Here is a 16955-nt window from a genome sequence, read left to right as displayed (position 1 = left end):
GGTACAATTGATTACTTTATATTTGATCATATCACTGATTGCTAATCGGCATGAATGACTCATGTTACAAAAATTATGAGTAATTTATTAATTTCTTTATCAGTTCACGTACTGAATCATCAAAGTCTTTCTTTTGATTTTGGGGATTTCTTATCTATATCTTCGAAATCCATCATTCTGTACCTATCAAATAAAATGGGACCATTGCGAAACTATGCGAAATTCTTAAACTGAAAAAGAATCCTTCACAAACATGTATTTTTACGACGAATAAACAACTTCTCTGCTTTGGAGTCGTTGAAAAAGTGAGTGCGACAGGGTTCCGCTTCTTAATCCGAAGTAACGACCACAGGTGTTTTGTGAGCTTCTCGGAAGTCAAAACTTTCGGCCGAAAGACTTTGGGGTTGTAACATTTCTCAGACATTTACTGCCTAAATAATTGAAGAAAATATATCGAAAAATAACAAAAAATTACACCGCCTTTAAAATTGACTAAATACCAAAAAGTTATTAATTTGCCAAGCACTATTTGTTTCTGATCATATCATTGATTACTCATCGGCATGAGTAATCTTATGTTACACCAATCAGCGGTAGTTCTGAACTATCTTTATCCTAGGTAATCACCGCTTTATCAGTTCACCTAATAACTCATTAAAATCCTATTTGATGTTTGGGGGTCTTCTTAGCGATATCTTCGAAGTGCACGGTTCTGTATCTATAAAATTATAATGAGACCAATCCGAAGCTATACAAAATCCAACGCAAAAAGAATCCTTTAAATTGAACCGGGGCTAAATTTTATCGCTTATCAAACATGTATTTTAACGACGAATAGATAAGTTCTCTCCTTCGGAGTAGGAAAAAATGAGTGCGACGTTTCTTAATCCGAAGTAACGACCACAGGTGTTTTCTTATCTCTTCGGTAGTCAACATTTTCAGCTTAAAGACTGCGTTCTGATTATTTTCTGACATCAATTACCTAAATAATTCTAAGCAAATATATTCAGAAATAAAAATAAATTAAACCACATAAAAATCACTTAAAACCAAATTATAATTTAATAGGTATATACTGGTTACCAATTTTGGAGTCGGTGACTAATTAGAATAAAACTTTATCTTCATACATTTTTTGTTCTACTTATCTAGATTACCGAGCTTTTAATTAGTCACAGACTCCAAAACTGATAACCAGTATATACCAGAATTATTTTTGGTTTATTGAAACAGTTTAACATTTTGTTAAAATGATATTAATGTTTTTTGTGTTAAAAATAAAACATTATGCAATTAATATTCATAAAATTACAAAAACAAACAAAGTTGCATATTGTAAAGGTATGATGTTTAATCAAAGACATTAAACTATAAAGTTACTTATAGACCGGACGTAAGGGCCAAAAAGTCGAGGTCTTATTTGAAATGTCCGTATGACAAGATCTCACAGCGTCCATAGATATTAATACAAAAAATATAACATTTAGAAAAAGTATCGAGTATTTCACATTGATATTTTGCTATGTCACGGTAGGTTGAGTAACCACCACATAAACGCAAAATGTTTGTATGACAATCTTCCAAATATCCGCTCTATCTTAGAACTCTTTCAGTGTTATTACAAAAAATACTTTATACGCAGTTTAAACACGTGTTTAGTGAAACAGCGTTAAATTCTAAACACCGTGTCTAACACCCTGTATTACAAAACAGTGTTTAAATATTGTTTATCGAAACACCCGTTAAAATACAAAAAAAATATTGTTCTATCACATCAAAATGTTTGACTGTCAGCTGTCAAATTTATGTATTTTCCCCTTAGAACAATGAATTCTTCTGAGATTTCCCCTATATGTGCCTGTCAGTGTGAGTCAAACTATTATTCGTCAGTTTTGTTGTGAAGCTTTTTAACTCAAAAAGTATGAAAATGATCTGATGTCGGGCCCAGCAGCGTAATGCATGTGCCACTTGTATTTGTAGATCTATAGTTCCACCTCGACGATCACGACGAAGATCATCATTTATAATATCCGATATTCTGTTGGCAAAAGATTTTCTGAATCTGTACTTTTTTTTAAAGTGACATACTATTGGAATGGTTCATTATTTTACGGTTATACGAGTATCACAAGAGTTCTCCATTAAATCTAAATCTTTCATATCAACATATTATATATTGTATAAGATTCAGATCCATCGCTCGGGATTTTTCCAATTACTACTTAAACTCAACAAAACTGAAGTCACAAAATATAGGCTACCACCTATATATATATAATATATGCTACCAGCAGTAGCACGAAAAGCAAAATTTTAATTTTAAAGATGCGTTAAAACACCGGCGTCTTGTTTTTAAATATAAACAATGTTTAAATTTTGTCTAAACTAATTTGCTTAGATATGAATTTTTATTTTCAATCACAATATTATGTTCATCGCGTGTTTTTAACTGAATTCAAAAAAAGGAGGTTCTCAATTCGATCGTATTTTTTCTTTCTTTTTATGATTGTTACTTCAGAGCTTTTGACTGGGTGAACCCATTTTGATGATTCTTTTTTTATTTGAAAGCTGGTGCTTTCCGTGTGGTTCCGTATAAATTTCATTGTTGTTGGACCCTTATTTTCGGAGGATACATCAGAAAACTCTTAACATTATGTCGTCAACGTGTACTGATTTTAACTAACACAAAAAAAGCAAAGAATAAAAAGATTATAACAATAACAAAAACGACTTCAAAAAATACCAAAAGAAAAAAATAATTTAAATTGCCTTTGTACATACTGGTTACCAATTTTGGAGTCCGTGCCTAAAAAAAATTAGTCATGAAAATTGCTACGAAAAAAATGTTTATTTTTTTAGGCACCGTCTACAAAATTGGTAACCAGTATATAGGCAATTTAAATTATTTTCTGGTTTTTAATGGTTTATGAAAGCGCTATTTTTTTTTTAATTTTTCTTTTTTGTAATAACAGTGCTTAATTTATTTTTCTATATGTTTTATAAATTACTAATCGATAATGCGACCCCCGCGACAATTCTTGTGCGCTCGCTCTCTACACCGAATGCACGCTAATGCACGGGTGAATAGGGACGAACCTAGGCACACAGTTAAGTACTTATGTATACCTTATGGTTGTTAATTCACATTGAGGCCTATAACAGCTCGCGAACATTTCCTGGCTTTCTCTCTTCCTCCCATCCTAAGAGGGTTCCTAATCTATCCCCCACACTTCCATCCCGGTTATCCCCTTCAAAATTTCCTCCAGGGTACTGCTGTCGCTAAACCAAGGGATTCTAGTATTCCATCCACAGGTTTCCCCCAGTGATGAATGCGGAGTCCGGTACAAAAATGAGATAATGTGAGGTTATCAAACAGACGTGATTTTATTTTATGTTGGTTACCTCGGAACTTGGTAATTTATTAACCGATTTGGAAAATTCTATTTTTATTCTATAGAATATACCTCCAGATTAGTCCCACAGATTTTTTTCACAATCGCTTCGGTAGTTTTGTTTTTAAACTGAATTAAGTAGAAGTCATTTTGTCGTCCAGGTAAACGAAATTGCGATTTTTGCTTTCGTGTAACGTTTTTACTTATGTTTTTGCGTTGGATTTGGTCAAGTGTACTTGCTACATACATAGCATCATACATATATAGCATCTCATGTTTTCCCCTTTTCAAGTTTAGGCAGAGGTGTAACACCTCAGCGCGATAGTCGAACCGTGAGTGCAATACAGTAACACTATCCAGTGCGACAATGTTTTAGTGACACAAAAAAGTAAAAGATAATTCTTTTTAACAAAAAATTAAACCGCCTTTAAAACCACTAACAACCGAAAGATTACTTTATATAGTAGGTATTTATACTGGTTACCAATTTTGGAGTCAGTGATTAATAAAAAATGCTAGGTAAGCTAGTTAAGTAAATTATCACATGTATGAAGTGAAGATAATGTTTAATTTTAATTACTTACCGACTCCAAAATTGGTAACCATATACCTGTTATGTTAAATTATTTTTTGGTTTTAGTGATTTTTGAAGGCGGTTTAACTTTTGGTAAAATGTTTCAGTAGTTTAAATCTTGCCAAATTACCCAATTTTTTTTTTAAATAGTATTAAATTTTTGCATATTTCCACCTGTACTCGTGCGCCATAAATGTATGGATCAAATGCTCAAGGCCGTTTAGTCGGCGGAGGGCCTTAAGAAATAATACATTATATATTACGAAGATACATTTTTGTTTTTGCAAAAAAGTCTTTCGAAGTCTGATGAAAACTTAATTTAAAAAACCTTTAATAAATTTATTTGTAGTAAGAAAAAATACCCTACTTACTTATTTACAATAACAAATAAAACAGAAAATAATTCTTTTTCCTTTCCGAAATTAGTAAAACCAGCTCGGGGACTAGACGTCTGTGTCCTGATAACCAATCCAAAATTACGCGAGACTGCTTATGTATAAAATGAATATATTATACATCTTATACCATAATCAATATTGTTCTTAAGCAAACCAGTGGCTAGCAGCACTACTGACCGCCGCTTTCGACTTATTTTTTGAGGCTGTCTAAATTTCTTTTACTTTCTAATCACGAAAATAAAATGCATCTTAAAACACGGATTGTTAACACTTCGTTAACATTAACGCAAGTAAAACTAGAATTTGCAAAACTAAAGACTGAGAGAAGTTTAATGAGAATGCGACTGAACCCTTTTGTCGTCGAGGCTTTTGACCCGAATATTGAGAAACACCTTGCTAGTGAATAGATTCGCTTCCTTAACATCCACAAGTTGAACTTTGCTCTGTGTTTGGTGCACAGAGTTGGCGTCCTAGTGCGAATGACGCGACAACAGCCTCCGACCGGTTTCGGCGGAGCACGCGACACTCCGTTGACTTCGCTATAGCATTTATTTAAATCACAATAATTATTATCCACTCGCCTCGGTAAATATATTCGAATAATGTCAAACGTTGAGGGACGGTTCACTTTCGCTGCGTGTAACAGATTTGCATATTCATAAATGTTAGCTGTAGAATCGGACTCACATTGGCCAGTCGGCGGCGGCGTGCGCGTACAAAAATCCAGATAATGATTTTGTGTCGAAAAAGAATTCACGCGCGATTATTATCACTCGCGAATTTTTATAAAGATAAACAGAATTTTCAATGCCACGTCCACTTACTGCCGCTGCTGGCAATCGACTGACACGATCGTGATCGGCCAATGTATAGTTAACAGAGCTGACCAATGGCCGGGCGGCGTGGGCACTTACTACACCGCAAACATAATTCTGCATGTGAAAATTTGCGTCCGGGCTCACAATCGTATGGCTCGAGGTGTTTGACGGCAGAACGTGATAAGTTTGCAGGAAAACGCGCGAAGTTCTTACCGATACCGGCACATCGATTCACGTAGCGAATGACAAGTTCATGTACAGTAAGTAATAATTATCGTCAAAAAGTGCGATATGAGGTTAAATGTCATCACACCTCATTATTTTTTTATAACTAAGGCTCGCAAACAGCCTGTTTGCTACTGATACCCGTAGCCCGTAAACTCCTATATTCCAATGACCGTATACCAAGATGCGTCTCTACAATCGTTAACGCTAACGTTATGCATGGGAATAACAATTACAGCGAGACATCGTTAGGATATGTCAATACTATAGGTTTTTCTTTTCTATTAGCATTAACTATTGTAGAATGGCATATTGGCTACGGCTTCCGAAGAACCACGAATACACCATTAAAGTTAAGGGAAAGAATTAAGATCCAAAAGATGATGCGAGCATTATGCGCTTTTGAAAAGCTTTTACATCAAATGAAATGCAACAGCAAGTGCCCAGAACTTTAGTTTTGTTTGACTTGTGAGGCAAGTAAGTAGTATACCGCTTGAGTCGTTCCATTCATGCCGTAATCTATGTGGTGTGCATAGGCATATGTAAATAGCATTAATAAATAAAACCACATACTTGTCTTAACCTCTGTTGATATAGTGGCAAAAATCATCCATGAATACGAATATTCTCATTACTTTTTTATCATTTTATAATTTGGTGCGAATATAGCATATGCGTGAGGGAATTTCTGTCTGAAAATATGATGGTACTGCAGAAAATTCTCTTAAATGCAGTAGTAGCATTAGGGTGTGTAAAATTAAAATCACATTTTATTCATATTAATTTTGTTCAATATTTACATATTTTATTTTACATATACGGCTTGAGAAACTTATTGTAGAGTTATTTTCAAGAAGATAAGTAGGTGGTTTCATTTAGTAACGAAATGTTAAAATAGTCTACTTGATTCTACATATAAAAAATATTACCAATTATATCATTATTGCCCATTCATCAACAGGTTCAATTAAATTTGTAAAATTATCAATAAACGTTATAATTTTTTTAATAGCAATTAAATTATCGTCATTTAAATATAATACAACTAAGTGTTTTCTAAGTAAGTTAATTACCAAATAAGAAAATTGGTAATTAAGTCTTACACAATAAGTTACAATTTATTAATGAAGTTTGATTCTTTCACTAATCGAGAACAAAATTATATTATGAGAAATTGACCACTTTGAGATGAGGACTGTTCTCGGGAGTAGGAAAACCAACAGACCTCCTCGGTCTCCCTCTGTAAATGTGGAGCAGTCTCTCGGAATCGCCATCGTAGTCTTACGATATAAAGTTGCTTCTTACAGTGGTGAGTCCCAGTTCCCTTATCTACACAATTGGCTATCCTTTTATATACTACATATAATAAGTGACGCGTATCTTTCACTCTGGTGTCATTATATTCATTGCCGACCATTGACGTAATAATTGCAGTTCCGTAAACTTACATAAGATAATGTGACACTATTTCAATGGGTCGGAGTGGCGCGCCGTGGCGAGGTCGGGGCGTTAGAAGGGCGTCGAAAGTGGACCAGCGGGTTCAAGTCGAGATTTTGCACACGTTTTGGGTCGAGGCGGAACACTTGGGTTGGACTTGAAGTCTAATATAACCATGAAGCGTGTAAGGAGATATTTAGAAACTTGTATATTCTTTATGTTTAGAGCTTATAAAGCGTCTCATACTTTTTCTTTGAATAGGGCAGTTACCAGTTAAAAATACATTTTATATTTAAAAACATTTGCAATATTTTAAGAACAAATAATAGGGTTCAAAATAATTTGGGCCAAGATGTAGGATTTTTAACGTCAGGGCTTCAAAGGCTAGACATAACTAGATCTAAACAGTTTAACAGTAAAAGCGTTATCGAGACATAAGTCTTCGAAACGCATTTCACATAAAATACTTTGGTGGGATTTACTTTATTTCTTGAACAATGTCGTAACAATTAAGTCGGCTGCCGACCAAGAATTAGTTTAAGTTAGTTTAAATTAGATAGCTTGCGATCTGCACACAACTATGAGAAAATACGCCAGCTATTCGAGTGAAGGTATACTAACTTAGCTTAGTTCTTGGTCTGCTGCCGGCATCATAACAAGCCAGTAGTTTCAGCGCCCAAATTTTCATCTGGAGTATAGATTTCAGACATTTTGATTCTACATTCGCAGATTTTGCAGCCTGCTTGTTACTTAAATTGCTTTTGATACTAACCAATCTTGTTTCTTACAACATAAGGGTCAAAAGCCTCTAGCAAATCAACTAAAGTTCAAGAGCAATTATAACGTCAAACGACGCAAACACTTTTACATGCATTTTGTAGGAAATCAGTGTTGATTCAAAAACCTTACCTATTAAGTATTAAAGAGACATATACATAATTACCCAGCAAAATATATAATAATATTTGCGCACTATGTATGTCCATCGATGTATAATTCTATAGACGGACTTACTTGACTACTTCTCGTGGCGGTAAAACCGTTCAAAGTACAATTGCTCTTTTTTTAAATTAACATATTTGCAAAAATGTAATATTTTACCTCATAACTTGTTATTTTAGTAATAATGGTATGTACGATAATTTGTGTTGTTTGGGCGTTTGTTATCGCGGAAGGCGCTGAACGACTTGGATACACATAGATAGACCTTGACATGGATCCAGTGTGGGTCTAAGAGGATCCAGTGTGAGGACCATCACCATACCGATAGGGAAAGATATTACTGGAATTGTTATCACACAAAAGATATATCGCGCAGGCGAATCTGCATAGTGACAAAACTAAAGTGGAAAGGCTCGTGTTTAATTAATCAAATGTGGCCTCTACTAATATGATTTTTTTACCTTTATAGATTTTCTCCTACGACCTTTTTTTAGGTCTGGATACACGAAAAAGTTTGTACAATTTAAAAAAATTACATTGCTCGTAGCATTTCGGCTTTTACGACACCGTATCGTTATCCAACAGCCTATTGTAGACTAGTTACAAATAAGTCTAGAATAATTGTATTTTATTTTCATCACTCAAACAAAATTAATGGTTATTCAATATAGCTGTGCGTCATGATTGGAAATTACAACCCCCTCTTCGGAAAAGAACGGTGGTGCTTGACCTTGTTTGGGAAGGAGCCGGTACTTGGCGCCACGTCTGATACTCAAGTCTATATATATATCCATAAGACTAGACGATAACTCCGGTAGAAATAACATATATAAAAATATACTTATTGTAAGTTAAATGGCTTGCTTGAAAACCGTGACGGCGACGTCATAGATGGTCGAATATACCGTATTTGTTTTTCTGCCCTCGCCGGATCCACTAATTTTGTTGAGATTAATATAGTCAGCAGAAACACGGTCCTGATCCTAGTCGTGTTTGATTTTTCGTTACAGCCCAACGTTGGGATTCGTTTACGAATGGTGCCATGTAAAAACATGAATTACATTTAAAGCCAGTGGTAGAATATTTATTCGCCTGAATAACGATCACCGTATACGAGATGTCAAACGCACCATAATGAATAGTGACCAACGTGTGTGGCGATCCGGGATCAGTTTCCCTATACCCGGTTTCAAATAGGCCACCTTAATTGTTTCGGCAGCGAGACAGTCATCTTTCGTCAGTTGATTCTTTTATGCACGACTCCACTATCAGGGGCCTTATTCTCTACCCCGCACGTTATTTTGACGGTGCGTAACAAGCACTTAACACAACCCATCATGTTTAGTACTATAGAAATTTGGCTTACAGAATACCATTCCACGCACATTTCTCGAAGATAACATGACACGGCCGCGTTACGCGTTTACACTATCATACAGAATAAGGGCCCAGGTGATGGAGTTATTTGCCGTGGCCGTATAAAAAAGTAATACGCAAGATAAAGCATCTAATAAACGAGCTCAGGTTCCGAAACCTTGGCACCGGGTATGTGAGCAAAGATTATAATAATAATTTACATTGTTTAAATAAAACTATACGACTCGTGCGCAGCAGCGCCGCCAGCGCATTCTGTCGAACACAGCCTTACTCATATCAATGTACAGGTACCTATTCCGTTAAGCTAGCGGTGAACCCATGTTATTTTCACGCGGAATCTACCTAAGCGCGAAACAAGCATTTTTGGCAACTAATTTTATAATTATAAGAAGGTACATTTTATATGCCAATACTGAATTAAGCTGTCAACAACTCATTAACTATGTTGAAGTTATCTCAATAAACCAAAGGAGACGTAAAACATGGCAGAGGACGGCAAGTCACAGAGGACGCGGCGACTTTCCATCGACATTGACAATGTCGTGGCCCCGGGCCGCGGGGTTATCCACTATCGGCGCACCGGCACGCCTGCCCCGGCTGGATCAGGAAGCGCCGTCGTATATCATCGCTAAAGTAAACAATACATGTTTCTACTCACTGATTCGCGGATGACTTACTTTTCTAAATTGGCAAAGAATACATACTAAAGCAAGATGTTGCGTAATTTCGGTCACCTTAAGAACTTAGACCGATCGGATGCTTTTTTAGACGTGCAAGCTGCTTCTCTGACGGAAAGCTTACCTCACAAGCCACAATCGCCCATAAACTTATTATGTCTTAAAGTCCACTTTTTAACTACATTGATATATGATTGAAACATTACATGAACAATAATAATTCTTAATTTATAAGTTAATTTTAAGTGCATTTTAAAAACAAACTGGCCCAATATATAAGATTTAAGTCATATGTTATATACATTTTACATTCAATTATATGAGTTAAAAAAAAAGAACTTAAAAGATCTATGATTTAATTATAATCTAATCCTATAATAACAAATTTTGACTAAATCCCTGAATAATAATTAATATCACTTGAGAATTGTTTTCTTGGAGCAATACATTTTTTGTTACTGTCCCTACACAAAATGGGCCTCTTAATTAGCGTACAGTAAAGTTAGTTATTAAGATTTTCATATATTAAAGAAAATGTAATAGTAATTGTAATAATATATTTTCGCCATCTATTATTTGTTTTAATATTTGCAATAAATAATACTACAAAAAGATATTTTATGTAAATTGATTGTTTTGGTGGTATAAACTATTGTTGTATGGTAGATCAGAACTGTATCCTATAGAGGTAGCTAGAGACTATCTCACTATGCTTATGCCACTTTGCCCAATTCTAGCACACTTTTTTAGCTTTGTCCATTCTTTAAATTCCCAGAATTCTCCATTCTCATCAATCTTCTCATGATACTGCTGGTTCAGGGTACTTTGACCTTGCCGTTACCAAGAATATCAGATATCTGACATTCAAAGGTTTTGTGTGGTGTCTTATGACTCTTCTATAGCTACTGGTATGGTAGTTTTGGAATATAGTTGCCATTCTGAGGTCTTTGGTTAAATCGTTTAGATAGAGTGATATGGGGTTATTTTTTTATTATCATTGAGTCTAAAATGATGCTTGATAATATCAATTATTGCCAATATGCTATCTTATTGGCTATAATAAAGAAATAGTATATTATATATGTGGCACAAAGTTGCTCCACTGGTTGTGTTTCTGCCTACCACTTTGGGGCTAAAAGCTATGAGCGTGTGTTGCATTTTTTAAGTACTTAAAGCCTAACCATTATGTTAAGTGAAAATCTGTAAACAATCATAATACTATGGGTCTAATTGATGCACGGCCAAATCATAGAGGAGAATGACTGAGAGTTAAACATCTTTAATTTAATAAATAAATTAATCACTAGCAGTGGCGAAGGGTGAAATGTTCAGAAAGGGAAACCAAAACAACATATAGGTTCTATAATGCATATATGCAGCAACTGTTCCAATAATACTTAGATTTGACATAAATGATGAAACTGAAGCTGACAGGAATCGAGTTATGTGAACCCTTTGCCGGTGATCACTGGACTAATATTTTAACAATTATATGTAGTGATATACAAGCATGGAATACTCTTATAAACAACTCAGCCCGTCTCCTAGCTAATATGTTGTTATCTACAAAACAAAATTTTAGGATACAACCAAAAAACTGCACTGAACTAAAAACAATACTTTTTTTTTTACTGGCTAATCTTAGTATTAAAATAAATATACGAAAATAATGTTCAATTTACACAAGCAACCAAGTCCAATAAATAAACATTTAAACATAAATATATTAGTTGGAAAGAAGATTATATGGCTTATGTTTTAAAATATTATTAACCACAAATAAAGTTCAATTATTCTTTGGCTTGATGTGTTTTTTGTACTTTAATACCTTTGTTACATTAACCATAAACTAGCATAGAACTCATTATAAAAACAAAGTATAAAAAACTTGATAATTCACAGCAGCATTAATAAAAATGATGTCAATTATCAAGATAATAAGATTGTTTATACGATCAACATAATATAGTCATCTAAATGATTATGAGATAACAAGTTTAAATTTGCGATGTTATGAAATATATATACAAGCATTACCCGGTAATTGTAAAAACCAAATTGGCTTGTAATCATGCAAACAATAAATGTAGTTTAGTGGTTTAAACCGTTGACATTATAAACATTTGACAAGAACTGTAAGTTCTACGGCATAGTACAGCTTAACTGCAACTAGAACAAGTTTATTACAACTTTCTCTCTTCATAAATACATCGCGCACGCACACGCGCCGCGCGGTCGTCATACTGCAATCACCGGCGGTTCTTACCATCGCATTACAAATAGCTTATTCAATATTTTCGTCAGAAATCGAAATAAAAAATGCGATAACACGTTATCTATATAATCGCGTAATGTATTATTTAAATGTAGTTAATGGACACAACAGTACTTACTGATAGGTTTCGGCGAGCCGTACAGTTGATTTGATTTATACGGAACAATTAAATACTGATAAAATACTTTACTCAGATTAAAATTCTCTTGATATCACGACCGTCCAATGACTAGTTGTCAATTACTTTGACGTTTTCGCAGCCGGCGGCAACCATTTTTCGAGTACCACCGTTCAGAAACTGTCAATATATATCATTATACGTGGATATAATCATTCATAGTAAATATTATATTTCAAAAAAGAAATATACACTTTGCTTGTTGTGATTGAAATATTATAAAGTTTAAAACTATTACATATAGTAATAATTTATGAGTAATAATATTTGTTTATAATATTTACGCAATCATTTTACAAAGCTATTATTATAATTTTCTTTAGGTAGGGACATTTCTATCTTACACACACATTTTATTTCTGAGGAAAAATATTGACAGTTGGCAATACAGGTTAGATACTTGTCATGAGGTTTTCGGCTGAAGAACATGGTTATAAAAAAAATAAAATAAAAAAAGCTTGTCGTGAGCGTGACGTCGCGTCGACTCGATATCAAACATTTTCAAACGAAATTATTGGATTCTTGTTGGACTTTTCCTAATATTGTAAATTGTAATGCTCTTTGGTTGAACTCTTCTAAGCATTGACGTCTTCTAATATATATTGTAATTCTCTTTGCTTTTAAGGTATTATGAAATAACACTAAGACGATTATTTTTACATTTAAAAAATCTAATAAATATATGACTATGTATCGAATTTAATTACCTAATATTAACACCTAGTTATAAATTCTTCATAGTAAAATCTGCTTATCCGTCTCCCGTCTATCCCATTTCTTCAATATGTCGATGAGGTCGTCTCATTGTTTGTTGGCTCCGAGGTAGGGTTGTAACGGGAAGTGACGGCCGCTATGGTCCATCCGTCTCTGGTGAAGTAGCAATGTTTATGCAATGAGTGTGGAAAAGGTGTAAAAGGTGATGGTACTATTGTTGAACTTGAAGATGCCTTGATTTGCCTGAAAATCTTGATTTAAATGTTCTTACTAATGTTTCCGCTAAGCCATTAGTACGAGGGTGGTAGGGTGAGGACCTAACATGCAATATGCCTTGACTATTATAGTACTCTTGAAATTCCGAAGAAATGAATTGGAAACTATTATCAGAAATTATCATGTCATGAAGACCAAATGTACAAAATACCTATGTCATCTAATATTGTGAAAAGATTTCTGGTAATAAGACTTTTCATTGGTCTGATTTCAATACAATTGGAAAAAGCGTCACATAGAATTAACCAGTACATGCCCTCGAAACGACCTGGAAAGTCAATATGTATCTGTTCCCATACTTTTTCTGGGATACACTAAGAGTAAACGAGATGTTTTGGATTTGTTGACGCATTTCTTTGTCATCCGTGGCATCTCTTTACATAATTGTCAATATATTCATCAAAGGAAGGCCACTACACGTAAAAACAAGCAAGAGCCTCCGCGAAATCCCTGGGTGGCCTCTATGAGGGTGCGCAATTCTTTTTTTTGGAGCAGTTTGTTCGGAATAACCATCGTTTTTTAATCCTTGCCACATGATAATTTTAATGACTGTGGAAGTTCGTCACGTTTCCTAAAATAAAACTTAATATTATTTGCGTATTCCAAATTTCCCCAGCCACTTTTCATTTTTTAATACCTCTGATAATGTAAAAACTTTATTGCTTTTCGTCCTTAAAAAAATTTCAGAGAGATATTAATGATCCTGGCTTCTAAGAGGTGTGATTCTATTATATGGACCCGATGTTCATTTTCGATGGTAGACGTTCCCGATGGATGGACAATTTGCTAATGTGTTATTTCCTACATTATGGTAATGTATCTCATAGTCATAACTGCCAATTATTAATGCCCCCTTCACTAACCTACTATTAGCTAGAAAGGTTACGTGCAGAGCCCAATATGTGTATCAGAGATTTGCGGTCAGTTGCTTCTGCGCAAGTATTAATCGTTTTTGTTGTGTCAAATAAAATAGCGAGGGTTTTTTGATCTATTCCGAGTATTTCATTTCAGCTCTGCGTAACTTTTTAGATGCAAAAGCTATAGGATGTTCAGTGTTTCCATTTTTGTGATATAATACGGCTCTCTAGCCTTTTCTCGAAGCATTACAAGCGTTTTAATTCATTGTAATCGGCTAAGGGATTGATAAAGATACACATTCTTTTATAGCCGCAAAAACTTGTTTTCCGTGACTACTCCAATGTCAATTTTATAATTTTGTAGCGTATACCGATCTCGTCAATATTATATCCAAAATTATATTTCTTTAAAATTTATCTCAAGTCTTGCTTTCTGTAAGCGTTCGAAAACTTGACTTAAATTGTATATAAATGTTCTTTCCTGCCACTGTCTCGTTAAGTATTTCTTTTAGAGGTTGGTTAAGGTAATGTTGGAAAATTTATGGTGCAGTAGAAATTCCGAAAGGCATTCTGTTATACTACAAGTGACCCTTATGCGTCGATATTGTTGAATATTTATTAGATTCTGGTGCAATTTTGAATTTTAAGTAGGAATCTTAGAGATATTTTTTTTTAAACTATTATCCATGTCCCAGATCCTGTTTTAATTCGTTAAAGAGCGGTACAAGTGTATCATTAAAAAAAAGTTCAGTGTTTTTATAGTCTTCACAAATTCTAATGTCACCGTTTGGTTTTACGATATTAATAATATATTCTTGTGCCACTACTAACCACTCTTGTGATTAATTATAACGAGAAGAGATTAATTGCACGCAGAAAGAAATTATGTACATGTAAAGCCTAAGACAGTGGTTCCCAAAGGTAAATATAGTTAAGGTTCATAACTTTGTATAAACTTGTATTATTGGGACGACCTAAGTGTAAGAATTATCCGTTCGCTCTCGCTCCTATCTGCTTAAAATTTCTCCTCAAAGGACTAAAAGCTACAGATGTAACCGTTACCTAACTTTCTACAAGTGTCAAGTAATGTTACTATTATCTCCAAGCCTTTGGGTTGATACGACAGTTATTTTGGGATCCGGCGGTTGCCACCAGCAAGTCTCGAGTCTTGATCTATACTTTGAGAAAGACTTGCCTAAGCAATAAAATGGCAATAAAATTGTGATTTCATGACTATTGTTTGCAATACTAATTTAGTTGCAAGTATTAATAAATTGGAACTTTGATAAACAACTTTGATTATGTTTGCTCAAAAGACATTTCTATTTTATTTTATTTTGCAATGTAAGTAAGTACATTTTAAAAGAATCTGTAATAGAAATTAAAAAGGAATCCTTCCCCGCACTTCTTTAACGATTAAATTTAAATAGAATTAAGAATATTATCTTTGTATACATTTATTTCTATGCTACTGTAAGTATATTGTGTCATCATTTTCAGAATGTCGGGGTAAGCCCCACTATTATGTTTTTTTCATAAATACAACTTTTCATGTTATTTGCATATTTACATATGTATGTAAATGGCGAAATAAGGCCTTTTCTCACGGTTTAGGCGCAGCTAAGGGAAGGAAAGCGGGTGGTCCGTATTCACGCTAGAGGTGTGGCGCCAATCCCAGGCTGTTGACGTAGCCTACTACCAGATACCGCTATTAATTTTTAAAAGTACAAAAAATATCCAATTAATTATTGTAGGGACATATAAGTAATTATTTAGTTCAGTCTCTGGGTAAAATGCAGACTCATCTGAAAAATAACAAACGCCCATATCCCACGGAGATATTTACAATCTAGGTTATTAAGATGCAAACGATAGTTCGACGACTTCCTCTGACAATTTTTCTATTTCGCACATAATGCCACCTATATTCATTCATACCATATGCACAGGACCTTTCTTTAGATACCAAGAAGTCTTCATTAGTCGTGTCATAATATAAAAAATTCTTAAAATACAATATTTTATTTCTTTAGTTCCAGCCATCATAATCACACAAGACAGAAATGAAAGCCTCGTCGTACTGCTGATACCGTATATTTCAGTACACAGAAGATCTTTTACTTTATCTAAAAAAGAACTACAAAGACTTAGACGAGGTGTTAAGAAATCAAACAGAATCGTTAATTTCAAGCATTTACCTTCCATGTTTATCTGAGAAATATTATTATACAGACAGCCTCTGAACGAAAGTGTTACGCTGGTGGTAGGATGTATTTTGTATCCGCCCGGATAGCGACCACCGTACACAGGTGATCTGTGTGCGCAACATCGTACCTACCGCTCCGTCCCGTCATAATGAATGCGAAATTTAAAAATGTGGTGGATTATGCATTTCCTTACCACTTTTCAGTTCCTCTTCCAGCAAAGATAGCTTGGAAAATGTAATTCAATCAGGTCTGGCATTCTGGTTTAAGCTCACTTACTTTAATGTATAACAATACTCAAAAGACTCATTTTAATTATATTAATACTCAAAAGTTCCGGGAAACTTAAAAAATGTGTTTGATAAATTATATGTCTAGATAGAGTGGTGCGTTTCATTGACACTAAAAAATAGGCAAACTATTATAAGCTAGTGTGCGTGACATGAGTGTCATACGCCGTCCGTTCTTGTAATGAACAGATAACTATAGCAATTTTAGTTTTAAAAAAACTATTTAGAATTTATAATAATGCAAAAAAACTGTATAATTATTGTTTACTTTAAGTCACCATATAAATTATATATTTTAATGTAAAAACTGTCAAGGAGCCA

At 34.2% G+C, this 16955-nt stretch overlaps 1 protein-coding gene across 2 annotated transcripts in view; it reads right to left on the bottom strand.

The window, feature by feature from the left end:
• Positions 1 to 12412, bottom strand: part of LOC115449308 (ATP-citrate synthase) — a 35292-nt gene extending 22880 nt beyond the window's left edge. The window contains exon 1 of one of the 2 annotated variants that reach the window (XM_037443351.1): positions 12234 to 12412. The gene's annotated coding sequence lies outside the window, so the exon portion shown is untranslated. Of the gene's footprint in view, positions 1 to 5051; positions 5240 to 12233 lie in introns of those variants that run through there. The other variant, XM_037443352.1, reaches the window with a different exon arrangement.
• Between the last annotated feature and the right edge of the window lie 4543 nt (positions 12413 to 16955).

Source organism: Manduca sexta, chromosome 26 (assembly GCF_014839805.1).
Source record: "Manduca sexta isolate Smith_Timp_Sample1 chromosome 26, JHU_Msex_v1.0, whole genome shotgun sequence".
In the NCBI taxonomy this organism is placed as follows: domain Eukaryota; kingdom Metazoa; phylum Arthropoda; class Insecta; order Lepidoptera; family Sphingidae; genus Manduca; species Manduca sexta.
This window is presented reverse-complemented; position numbering and strand designations above follow the sequence as displayed.